Source organism: Nuphar pumila, chromosome 7, assembly GCF_984573655.1.
Source record: "Nuphar pumila chromosome 7, dmNupPumi1.hap1.1, whole genome shotgun sequence".
NCBI lineage: Eukaryota > Viridiplantae > Streptophyta > Magnoliopsida > Nymphaeales > Nymphaeaceae > Nuphar > Nuphar pumila.
Genome location: NC_143255.1, coordinates 3,675,060 through 3,686,094, shown reverse-complemented (window position 1 = coordinate 3,686,094; position 11,035 = coordinate 3,675,060). Strand labels below are relative to the sequence as shown.

The 11,035-nt window shown below is 35.9% G+C and overlaps 1 long non-coding RNA gene and 7 other non-coding genes across 8 annotated transcripts; all 8 read left to right on the top strand.

Annotated features, from left to right (window-relative positions):
• The first annotated feature begins 471 nt into the window (after positions 1–471).
• Positions 472–4,042, top strand: LOC149830888 (uncharacterized). The gene is made up of 2 exons (XR_016433244.1): positions 472–720; positions 3,128–4,042. It is a non-coding gene; the product is annotated as an uncharacterized LOC149830888 (long non-coding RNA).
• LOC149830893 (small nucleolar RNA Z43) lies at positions 1,441–1,533 on the top strand. The gene has a single exon (XR_016433478.1). It is a non-coding gene; the product is annotated as a small nucleolar RNA Z43 (small nucleolar RNA).
• On the top strand, positions 1,744–1,839 carry LOC149830892 (small nucleolar RNA snR60/Z15/Z230/Z193/J17). Its single transcript, XR_016433485.1, has one exon. It is a non-coding gene; the product is annotated as a small nucleolar RNA snR60/Z15/Z230/Z193/J17 (small nucleolar RNA).
• Positions 2,415–2,504, top strand: LOC149830891 (small nucleolar RNA Z43). Its single transcript, XR_016433479.1, has one exon. It is a non-coding gene; the product is annotated as a small nucleolar RNA Z43 (small nucleolar RNA).
• Positions 2,538–2,618, top strand: LOC149830890 (small nucleolar RNA SNORD27). Its single transcript, XR_016433515.1, has one exon. It is a non-coding gene; the product is annotated as a small nucleolar RNA SNORD27 (small nucleolar RNA).
• Positions 3,002–3,101, top strand: LOC149830889 (small nucleolar RNA snR60/Z15/Z230/Z193/J17). The gene has a single exon (XR_016433486.1). It is a non-coding gene; the product is annotated as a small nucleolar RNA snR60/Z15/Z230/Z193/J17 (small nucleolar RNA).
• Positions 4,043–4,863: 821 nt separating the features above from the next.
• LOC149830887 (small nucleolar RNA Z278) lies at positions 4,864–4,980 on the top strand. The gene has a single exon (XR_016433468.1). It is a non-coding gene; the product is annotated as a small nucleolar RNA Z278 (small nucleolar RNA).
• Positions 4,981–5,169: 189 nt separating this feature from the next.
• Positions 5,170–5,272, top strand: LOC149830886 (small nucleolar RNA snoR97). The gene has a single exon (XR_016433436.1). It is a non-coding gene; the product is annotated as a small nucleolar RNA snoR97 (small nucleolar RNA).
• Positions 5,273–11,035: the final 5,763 nt, after the last annotated feature.

The window sequence follows — 11,035 nt, the reverse complement described above, 5'->3', positions numbered from 1 at the left end:
CCGTTTCATCCCCGGTCCAAACGGGGCGAGGCGGGGCGGGGCCCCGCTTTCCCCCGGTCCACTGCCATCCCTACCTAAAGGTTCATGTCTGATCAGGTTCGGAACCCAATTGTAAGGCATCTCCGGTGTCCGAGATCAGGATCCTAAAGAGAACCCGACTCGCTCTAAACAGACTAACAGGTACTGTCGCGGGCCAAGCTAGACCCGACCCATATCTGATCGTCCAATGTTAAGGGTTGAAAGGGCCGCTTTCTCTATAAATACGCCTCTCTCGCTCGTAGAGAGTTTGTAGGCCTTAGGGTTAGGGTTTGCTGGTGGTGGTTTCGTGTGAATCCTTTACATGGAACCCTCTCTCTAAATCAGGGTTCTGTCAATGGTATTTTCAAGAGTTTTTTTCGGTCTGGTGGAGTAAGAGAACGTGATGCTTCAACGCTCGAAGCCTCACGCCGATCGTGCGTTCTTGTTGTTCGTTCTCTATTCTTACTTTCCCTTCTCTTCCTTTTCCCCTCTTTTTTTTCTTTCTCTCGTTCTTCTTTTTTGATTATTTGTACGATCGACGACAATTGCATCGAATCGACGGTAAAATGTGCCGATTATAGGGCGCCCAGGAGTGGTCCCTTGAAATCGACTCATTATCCCTTGAATACTAGGGATCGATCTGAAATTTGACCGATTCCTCCTTAAATTGTTCGGAATCTGTCTGTAAACCTAAAATTGGAGGTGAGAAACGGCTGGTCGTGTTATTTTCAATACTTTGAACATTGTTTTGATTTTTTTTTTCCTTCCGTCGGGATCCAAAGCACGATCTGGTGACTGCATTCTTCAAGATCTTTATCATTGTTGTTTTCTCATGTTCAAATCATTCGAAGTAAAACCTTCTAAAATACTCAAAACCCCTCATCATCGGTCATTTCTCTATTTTCTTTGTTTTTACAAAATCATTAGAAATAACATCTGCTTCCCTGCTTGTGTGTTTTTTTATTATTGTGGCAATTGTCTAGTAATTATAAATTTTTTCTGCAGTTATATTTCTTTGCTTGGATTTTATATATTTATGTTAAATTTTGTAAATATCTGATTCGATTCATTTGGGAAATGATCTCTTTGTGGACCAATTTTAACGGCATTGTTTACCTTCTTGCCTGCTGGCTCTCTCCATATGTAGATCATCCTTCTACAGTTGAATCTAGCGTGATGTAGTGAGGTGCCATGAGAAGGTGTCCAAAATCTCAACAATGAAATTATTTCAAAATTTCGGTCATTTGGTTATAGAACACGAAAAATCAAGGAAATAGTCTTGAAGTTGAGTTTTCCAGTGGTAGAAAATGTAGTAATGATTGATTTGTTCGTTTTGGTTGATGTTTGTTGGGGTAATGGGTATGTATGAGACCATGAATGTGTTTCTGAATATACTCTCTCTCTCTCTCTTTGTTTGGGACTGGACAATGAAGAAATTGTGAAAGGTCTCATTCATCGTAATGGCAATCAAACCCTGATGACCATTCTGATATATCACGACCCATATTCTGGTTTATATGTTATGCATCTTTCCTTTTCAGGGGATGTTTGAATGATGCTAAAAGCTTTGGCTGAAACCAGTTTTTATTTTTTTGTTTTTGTTGGATAACCAGCTTATGGATTTTGATTTTTTTCCTTTTCTGTTGCTTTATAAAAAAATTACCAATTTTTTTTTGGGTTCTTTGTTCTTTTGGGGGGTGTTATTTGTTGAGATTATGTTTTTTGTTTAGTCATGTGACGAACAAGTAGCATAGTTCAAATGATAACCTGCTTAAGGTTGTGATTACACTTCACATCTTTCGCTCTTATCTGATGACTAATCATTTCTCTTATCATCTGTCTCTATTGCTATCCTTTTTGAGTTGTTTTACTTTCTTGAAAATTATCAATTCTAGATTATAATTTCAATTGTAGTTGTCAATTGTGTTGATTAGATGCAATGTTTGTTTGTTCCGCTTGAATGTGATATCCTTTTCTTTATAGTGGTTATAAGGGTTCATCATGTTCTAGCATCATCCTGCCTGCAAGGAAGCCAGGGCAGCCTTTTTCGTGTTGTTCATGTACATGTTGGTTGTAGTGGTTGCAATTCTTGGACTTGTGGGGAAGCTCAATTTCCTTGAATTTTTTGTCACTGAGAAGTTTGCCTCAATTTTTAGCTCTAATGTGTTCTTTCTTCTAGTCTCTTCACTAGAAGAAAGAAATGTTTGGAATCAGTTTAGATTGGACATGGGGAAAGTAATGCAGGATTTTCCCTACCATCATGAAAATACTTTATTTTGAAGGCTTTGTTATATATATATATATATATATATATATATATATATATATATATATATATATATATATATATATATATATATATATATATATATATATATGGGGTTTCGCTTGGGATTGGATGATGAAGAAATGGTGAAAGTCTCGTTCATCTTTATGGTGTTCATGCCTTGACCATTCTGATATTTGACCATCCATATTCTGAGTCCTTTGTGTGTGTGTGTGTTTTGCATAGATTTGATGGCCAGTGATGAACATCTAAAATGACAAGCATATGTCTGAATTCACACGTGTGGATTACATCTAATCTTCTCTCTGAGGCTTCAAATATTAAGATTTTTCACCTCACTTTTTCACTGTTTTTATGGTTTACAAGGCTTTACCATGGGCTTGGTTTCTTCTTCATTGAGGCAAAGAAAATAAGTTTGTTTAAATTTACTATGAATGAAAGGGATGATGTTAGTGAACCTGAAATTTAATGATTGATGTAATCTTCTATGGTTGTACCTTGTTAGAATCTTTCTTTTCCTTTTTAGGGGACATTTGAATGTTGCTGAAAACTTGGTTGAAAACCAGGTCTTCATTTTATTGTGTTTGAGACAGCCAGGAAAGGACTGTTTTTAGATTTTTTTTCTTTTTTTGTTGCTTTCATTAGATTTATCATTTTTTTTTGTTTGTTCTTTTGAAGGTTGTGGTTATGGTTTTGTCTAGTCATGTGATGAACAAGTTGCATAGTTCGAATGATCACCTCCATGAAGGCTGTGATTAAACTTCACATCTTTTGCTCATCCTATATGATGACTAAACAGTCTTTTTTCCTTTGGTGTTTTAGTGAAGGTTGTGCTGCTTGAATGTGATCTCCATTTCTTTATAGTGGATATAAGGTTTCATTATGCTCTATCATCCAGCTGCTTCCAAGGAATTGATAACAGCATTTTTTGCCTCGTCATGTGCATGTTGATTGTAGTGGTTGCAGGATTTGGACTTATGGAGAAGCTCATGATCTTTGAAACTGTTGGCATTGAGAAGTTTGCCTCAATTTCTAGTAGTAATGTGCCTATTCATCCTAGATTCTCGTCAATAGAAGAAAGAGATACTTGGAATGGCTGATTTCTCTATCATCTTGAGAATATTTTAATTCAAAGGCATTGCTTTCATGCTTGGTGCTTCCCTTTAATAAGTTATGTATTGTGATGCATGTAGAAACCTTTTGTATTATCTGTACTGCTGATTCTGTTGTAATTATTTCATGCATGTGTTATCTGTTCATGCTACACAACTACTTTGCTATTTTCATTGCCACTGCATCCAACTTTGCTTTTCAGATTATGGTGTTGGAGAGCATGAAGTTCTACTTTTTCCACTTTTAATTTGGCAATGGAGATTACTTGACAGCTTAAGTGCCAGTTCTGCTTCAGAAAATACATGATTGACCGGCTGATCAGCATCTGATCATACATTATACACAGTGATGCTCTCCTTGTTAAATGCCTTGAATGAGTTTTGTCTTTACAGGCTTCCTTTGTCTTGTATTTAATTGTTTGAACATTGGGGCGATACTTCTGATAGTGGATGTGTTTGTTGTGGTTACACGTTTATTAGATTTTGTTACGGGTTAATCACTTGGAGAGTTGTAGATGTAAGCTTGAGTTTACTTTATTTATTTGTTCATTATGTTATCCTGTGATATCTTCTGTTGTACAACATGAATTTGTTGCATTATATATCTGATTTTGTTTTCTGCCTATTTTCATATCAGTACATCTATACATGTATTCTAACCTGGGATTGATGTGTGTTTATTTTCTTTACCTAAAGAACAATAACTTCTTTAACTGGTTGGTATAATGTTGCTTGGGGTGAGATTATCAGTACCCTTTAACCGGCTCCTCCAAAATGGCCTAGCTACTCCTTAATAATGCATTATCTTTTGAGAATGTGTACCAGAATGACCTAGCTTATTTTGGGTTGTGTAAATCTGTATTGGTTGACTTTGATGGCTGGGGGTTGATGATGATTGATCCTATTTTGAGGCCCAGTGGTTCCAAGTCCTTGATTCCAAGGAGAACCTACTTGGAGTAGCCACTGATCCCTATGGTCACTTTTGGATCCATACTGAAGCCGTTTCTTAGATATATTCAGTTCTTCCCTATGGGTTTCTTTCTTAAGTTGTTTCAATATTTGGATTTTTGTGTTCTATTCCTCTGATTCAGTCACTTGTTCTTGTAAATGACTATCATGTAGTTGCTCTCACTTCTGCATGTATTTCTTTTGAAGTTGTAGTGATACCTTTTTATGATCTATCTCAATTTCTTTTGAAGTTGTAGTGATACCTTTTTATGATCTATCTCATGCCAACACAGTGTTTAATTGTTATGATATTTGAAAGGAATCAAATGCATTGAACTGGGACAGGGACAAGGTGTTGGCCACAATGATCTTGTAAGAAACTTGAAATATCATGGGAAGCATATAGCTGTTGTATCTTGAAAGAATTCTGTGTTTTCTCGAATTTATATGAAGTTATTTCCTCCTCCGATATTTGAGTCTTTAGCTACTTTTTAAATGGCCGATGATGAATCAGTCCATATTTTGAGCTGCAGTGGTTCCAAGCCCTTGATATCAAGGAGAACCTACTTGGAGTTGCCACTGTAGTTCTGTGATATCTTGGATCCTGACTGAGGCTGATCTTCCATCATCTGTTTGTACTATCTTTCTTTTGGGGTTATTGCATCATTAAAAGGACTGGTTGATAGGCTGGTAGTATGCGAAAATGAATGGAAACCAAAAAATTTCTATGAATTAGTTACATTTTGAGTGGTTCATATTTCACATACATCCATAATATTATTGAGTTTCACTATCCTCTGTGTCCCATAAACCTGGACTCCGAGGCTGAACAACTCATAGATTTTGTGTTGTCATCAGCTTCTTCTCACCATCCCTGAGAATGGAGTTAAATAACATCCCAACATTCCAAAACTTGGTTGCCAAATTCTTTTTTAATTCTGATATCTGTTTCAGATTTGAAGGGGGGCTACTGGTTCATAGCTTGAAAATGGATGGCTTCCTTTTTTTGAAAAAGCCAAGCTGTGGTTAAACCGACCCCTACCAAACTTCATTAATAAAATATTGATGGTTTGTTGTGTGTGTTCCCGCAAAGGGTTCCAGTATAGAGGATGGTCTTTCCATGATTCCTCCTCTAGCCAAATTAGCTGGTACTTAGCTAGTGAGTTTGAATTACATTGGTTTCTGTGCACATGTACCAAACCTACATAATGGTCCTCAGTTCTTGAGGAACTGATGTTTCATGTCCCCTCTCTTAAAGTGCTCTTCTTATTTCAGAGACTAAATCAATCTCCTTTGCACTGGCCTAGAGTTAATAATTTGTTTTCATCCATTCCATTATTTGTCTACCAAAGAGCCTTCAGTAGATAAGCATGCTTCCTCTACAAAAGCACAATCCCCGAGCTTTGATGGTGAAACCAAGATGCCAGATTACTTGGAATAGGTCATTAATGTTGATTACATACCACCCTAGATTACTTGGAATATTCATGCAGGCAACTGTCTCCATCAGGCTACAACATCACCCTGCTAGTCTTGGAGGATTCTCAACACCTGTTCTCTCAACCTTTTATTCCCTTTCTTTTGAATAGGAGGGAGACTTCTTATTAGTGTCAAAAATCTCTTGGTTCCTTAACTTCCATATTGCCGAAACCAAATCTTGTAAGGTCGTTTTCTAGCTCCATCTAACTCTTTGATGCCAAATCAGGAATGCATGTCACCTATAAGATCTCCAGACGGTTGCCGTTGAACTCTGTATTATAGATTCGTGGTGGTTCTCCCAAAAATTGCAGCTACGGACAGATAAGAAATATGTGTGATGGGTCTTTTGTGGCTGTCTCACACATCTCACAGTGGCCCTGGAGTTGGAATCCCAACATTTGCAATCTCTCCTGGGTGAGAAAACGCTCATCTATAGCCATCAAAGATTAATTGCAGCACTCGGGAAGGCCTTATCTTGAAGATATGGTTCCTCTGACCTTGCTCTTTAATGGTTTCCCAGACCGATTTGGAAGAGAATTCAGGAGTCAGAATCCATTTAAGAGTTATCTTCTTTCCCCGGGTCTCATGTTTCGTTGTTTACACTACTTGTGACTGCTTCAAAAATACGAAGTGTAGCCTCTACAAAACAACACCAAGGATATTGGGAACCCATGTGTTAAGCCGGGGGTCCTTCGCCAAGATTCATATCCCTCTGCCACTTAGGGCTTTAGAGATATCTGGTAGGGGTCTAAATAACTCCAGCTTGCCTATCAAGAAAGGAAAAAAAATACCAAGGATATTGTGGTTTATCGATGATGTCATCAAACTTGATCAGTGTTTGGGGGGTTGGTTTTACATATGACCTTGGATCACCATAGATTGAACCAAAAATCTATTCTGTTGCCAAGCTGAAGGCGCAGGTTCGAAATCAAGAACCAAAAAAAAAAAAAGCACCAAGGAGATTGGGATTTATCGATGGTATTATCAAACTTGATCAGTGTGTGCGGAGTTGGTTTAACATTGGACCTTGGAGCACCATAGATTGAACCAAAACTCGATTTTAGTGCACTCCAAATTTTCACTTGACATGATCTAAGATTGTAGCAGCCCCTTGCCTTACCCCTCTTCACCGTACTTCACTGTAGTCGGGTGTCGAGGCAATCAGATTCATTTTAATTGAAGATATTTTTCTTTGATAAATTGTATTCAAGGGTTTCTGGTAAGATTGGTTAGCTTCCAAGCTGACTTTGCCAAGCTTGTTGAATTCATGCCGAGCCCCCCTTCCTCCCGGTCTTTGCAAATCTTTATCTAACACATTTAGATAAAGTGCTCTTGATTAATTAAATCATACCTTAGAAAATTATGCACTATGCCTTTAATTGCTGGAGTAGCAATTTTTGCAAAAAGGAGACCATCCAATTGTTTGAGTAACACCAATCTATTTAAGACGATTGTAGCTGCCATTGATAAGTGCTTTATATGTTTCATGATTTCAACTTATTTTTTAAATTTACTTATCAATGGTTCTTATGTACCTTTCGTGAGTCTACTTTTTGAACATTATGGACTCCATCCTTTAATGATGTTGGTTCTCTGATGAGATAGGTTGCATGGCACAAAAACAGTATTCTCTTTGCTTATTTGAAGGTGATACCGCTTCAAAATGCTCCATCACCTGTAGAAATTTTTGAATAAATTGTCTCTGGTCATGGAGGAAAAATAAGGTATCGTCGGCAAAAAAAAATTTGATGTCATTGAAAGTCTAACGAAAAATATGAGGTCCTTGGTGACCGCTTGGTTTAGATGTTGCGAGAGCCTTTCCATGATCAATAAAAATAAGGTAAGGCGAAAACCAAAAATATTGTGTAAGATGCAGCATTTCAGTGTACTCTATGCTAAAAACCAAAATATGAAGCGATTCACGATCGAACAGAAACTACAAAGAATCACCAACAAGAGTTATTCAACAAGCAATCAAACAAATAGAATTTGTGGTTTAAGTGTGATTAACTGAATCGAACAGGCCAAAATTGCCTCGATGGAATTCGATATAACTAATCAGTTCATGGATTGGAAATAAAGAACCGAATGATTGAAAAAGTGAAGTTTTACCTTGGAGAATCCTCCATTATAGATGCAAGTGTGCCCTCAGCTAGGCTTCCAAGAACGAGTTCGTTCCAAACGGGACTTCCATCGTTATGCTTAAGAAGTTCCTTATTTTGATTTTGTGTTACACGTCAACAAATATTCAGTTACCAAAATCAGAAATTGTTACAAGGACAATGATCCATCTAACAACCAAACGGGACCTAGTGCCATGAAAACCCTAACGTTGCACGGATGTGGCAAATTTGAATCCCATAAAGAAGACGATGAGAAATTCTAGATGTTTTTTGAAATGCTCTTCAATTTTAAAATTTGCTCACGTTCAAAATCATAAATAGCCAACTTCATCAGGAGCTTTTTATTAAGACGTGATTTATTGGATTTGGATCCAGATTCAAAGCCTGTGTAGCATCTGAGACTTATTATAATGTATCATGTTCAGTTTGACAATATTACTCCTCTTAACTGTATTGTCTCTTGTATATAAATTAGAGGTATTTTTGTCATATAAAATATATAATATTTTAAAATAACCCACAATCCTAATGAGAGGCCTGGAAAATCATTTGCTATAGTGACTCTTTCTTCCAATGATTTTTGGTGCAGATCGTATATGGCATCAGAGCAACTTGTATTGGAACTGTGTTCATCAAGATCGGCTTGAAGGTTGGCTCTTCTATTTTTTTATTATTTCTATTTTTCTTGCTTTCTTCCTTCATCTCAAGCCAAATTTAGTTATATCAAAACTGGCTTTTTCTGTTTCTCAAATTCTGTTCTTTTCCAATCTCTTGATATATTTCTCTCTAATCTCACATCAAATCTGATTAATACCAGATTTGGGTTTCTGTTTTTTCAAATCCTGGATTTGATTTCTTGATATTACTTCTTTCTTAATCACGACAAATCTAATGTATTTTTACTATTTCTGTTATCGTATTGCTTTATTTCCTTGACAGATCTGATCACATCAGATCTGGATGCTCTTCCCTTAGTCAGATCATATTGCTCATTTTCTTCTCTCTTTCTTTGTCTTCTTCTTCTTGGTTCTCTCTTTTGTCTTTTTACTGATTGATTGAACAACAAAAATTTATGTTCCTTTCAATAAAAAAAAGGAAAAACCTTATATCGATTTTGGGTTTTCTTTCATTTTCTTATTTGAAATATTGGGGTTCCTTTTCTTGATTGTTTTCTCAAACCAGATTTTATCTGACAAATTTTCCAATCAAATTTGTATTGAATATGATATCATTTGAAACGTCTCTATATATTTATTGTGATAATTAATTTCTTAGTCACATTTTTTTAAATAATTATTCACTTATGATTATTGATTACTCATGCCTTATTGTTGCATTTTGTGAGCTATCCTTGATCTAAAAAAAAATATTATGTTCTTGATTCCTTTAGTTCGATGTTACCTGCCATGGATTCTTCTCTTCGGTTCTTTCAACAAGCTTTCTCAATTAACTAGTTTCAAAAAAAATTAAAACTTCAATTTTTCTTAATTGTTAAAGAGAAGTTATGCTTTTTATTCAGAGCCAAGACCTTTCTTGTCACTTGGATAAATCGATTAAGACCCCACAAAAATTCACATTAAGAGAAAAAAATGATGAACAATGGGTTGTTCTTAAATATTTACATATTCAAAATCCAAAATATATTTTTTGGATGAAACACGATCAGACGTTGATTGCGTATATCACGTCTACATTGTCATATGAGGTTTTGGTAAGTAATCTAGATGATTACATTGCTAAGGAGTTGTGGACCCAACTTATGCAAATGTTTTCTTTGGTTTCTGAGGTCAGAGTTATGTTCTTTAAGTGAGTATTTCTAGATTTTAAAAAGGGTTTATGTCTATAATGAAATACCTTAATAAGGTGAAGAAAATCACAGTTGAACTTGTGATTGGCTGCATAATTCTAGATAAAGATAACTTACAACAGGTTCTTAATGGACTAAGCCCCGAATACAACGTTTTTCATACTACCTTGTCTTGCTTTGATGAGCTGCCCACTTTTGAAGCTTTACACCATAAGCTCCCTCAATTTGAGATGAATTTAGGAGGGGGATCGGTTAAGAATCCTGTAAGGGCAGTAAACAATCATAATGTACTTATTTTAAGTACATAGTTTCTGAGAGAAAAATACAACATGAGAGGACAAGGAGGTAATTAGGGAGGACATGGGCTGCTTCCATTTCCTAATGTAACTCACATATCTTACTAGGGCGAGAGAATATCTACATGCTACATTTGCAAGAAACCCGAACATGTTAAAACAAACGTCTAGTATAAGGATGATCCCAGGTATGTTGGAAAGCAGAGTTCATAGAATATAAGTTCACCAAATAAACTTGTAAAATCAGAGACGAAATTGGTGGATAAACAACTTTTGTTGGTCGCCTTAGCAAGAGTGAATCTAAAGCAGAATGATCAGAGAGTTTGATATGTTGATTCTGCGGCAGCAAATCATATTACTAGGAATAAAAGTAAACTTAAAAACTTATCTCCTTATTTTCATAAAGATAGAGTCATCACCTGGGATAGCACTTGTCATCATACCATACGACTAAAAATGCTTTGATTCCCATGTCAAATTCAAATATTTGTATGTCAAATGTTTTCTTATCGCAAATATAAGAAATAATCTTGTTTCAGTTTCTAAACTTATTGATGATACTAATTCTTGTATTGTTATTACTTCTTTTTTTAATGTTAATGATCTTCACATGAAAAGGATGTTCACTGAAGGGGAAAGATGGGAGAGTATATATCTCTTCAAAAAGAATCTGTTGGTCCATGTTCCAGTCCAAGATGTTTAAAAGTCACCTTGTTGGTCGATGAATTAAAGTCAAATAAGTCAAATGTCTGGCATAGTCGCCTGTCCCATTATAATAAGGCCTTTATTGAGAGTTTTTTCTCTAGTTATTTGATTCCAACATCTAGTTTGAATCACGAGTTAAATAAAATCTGTCTTAGTTATCAAATGTCTAAGAGTCATGTACTTCCCTTTATTTCAAATAATGAAAGAGTTTTTTTTTTTTCTGAGAGCCAATATTATATCACTTTTATTGATAACCAATC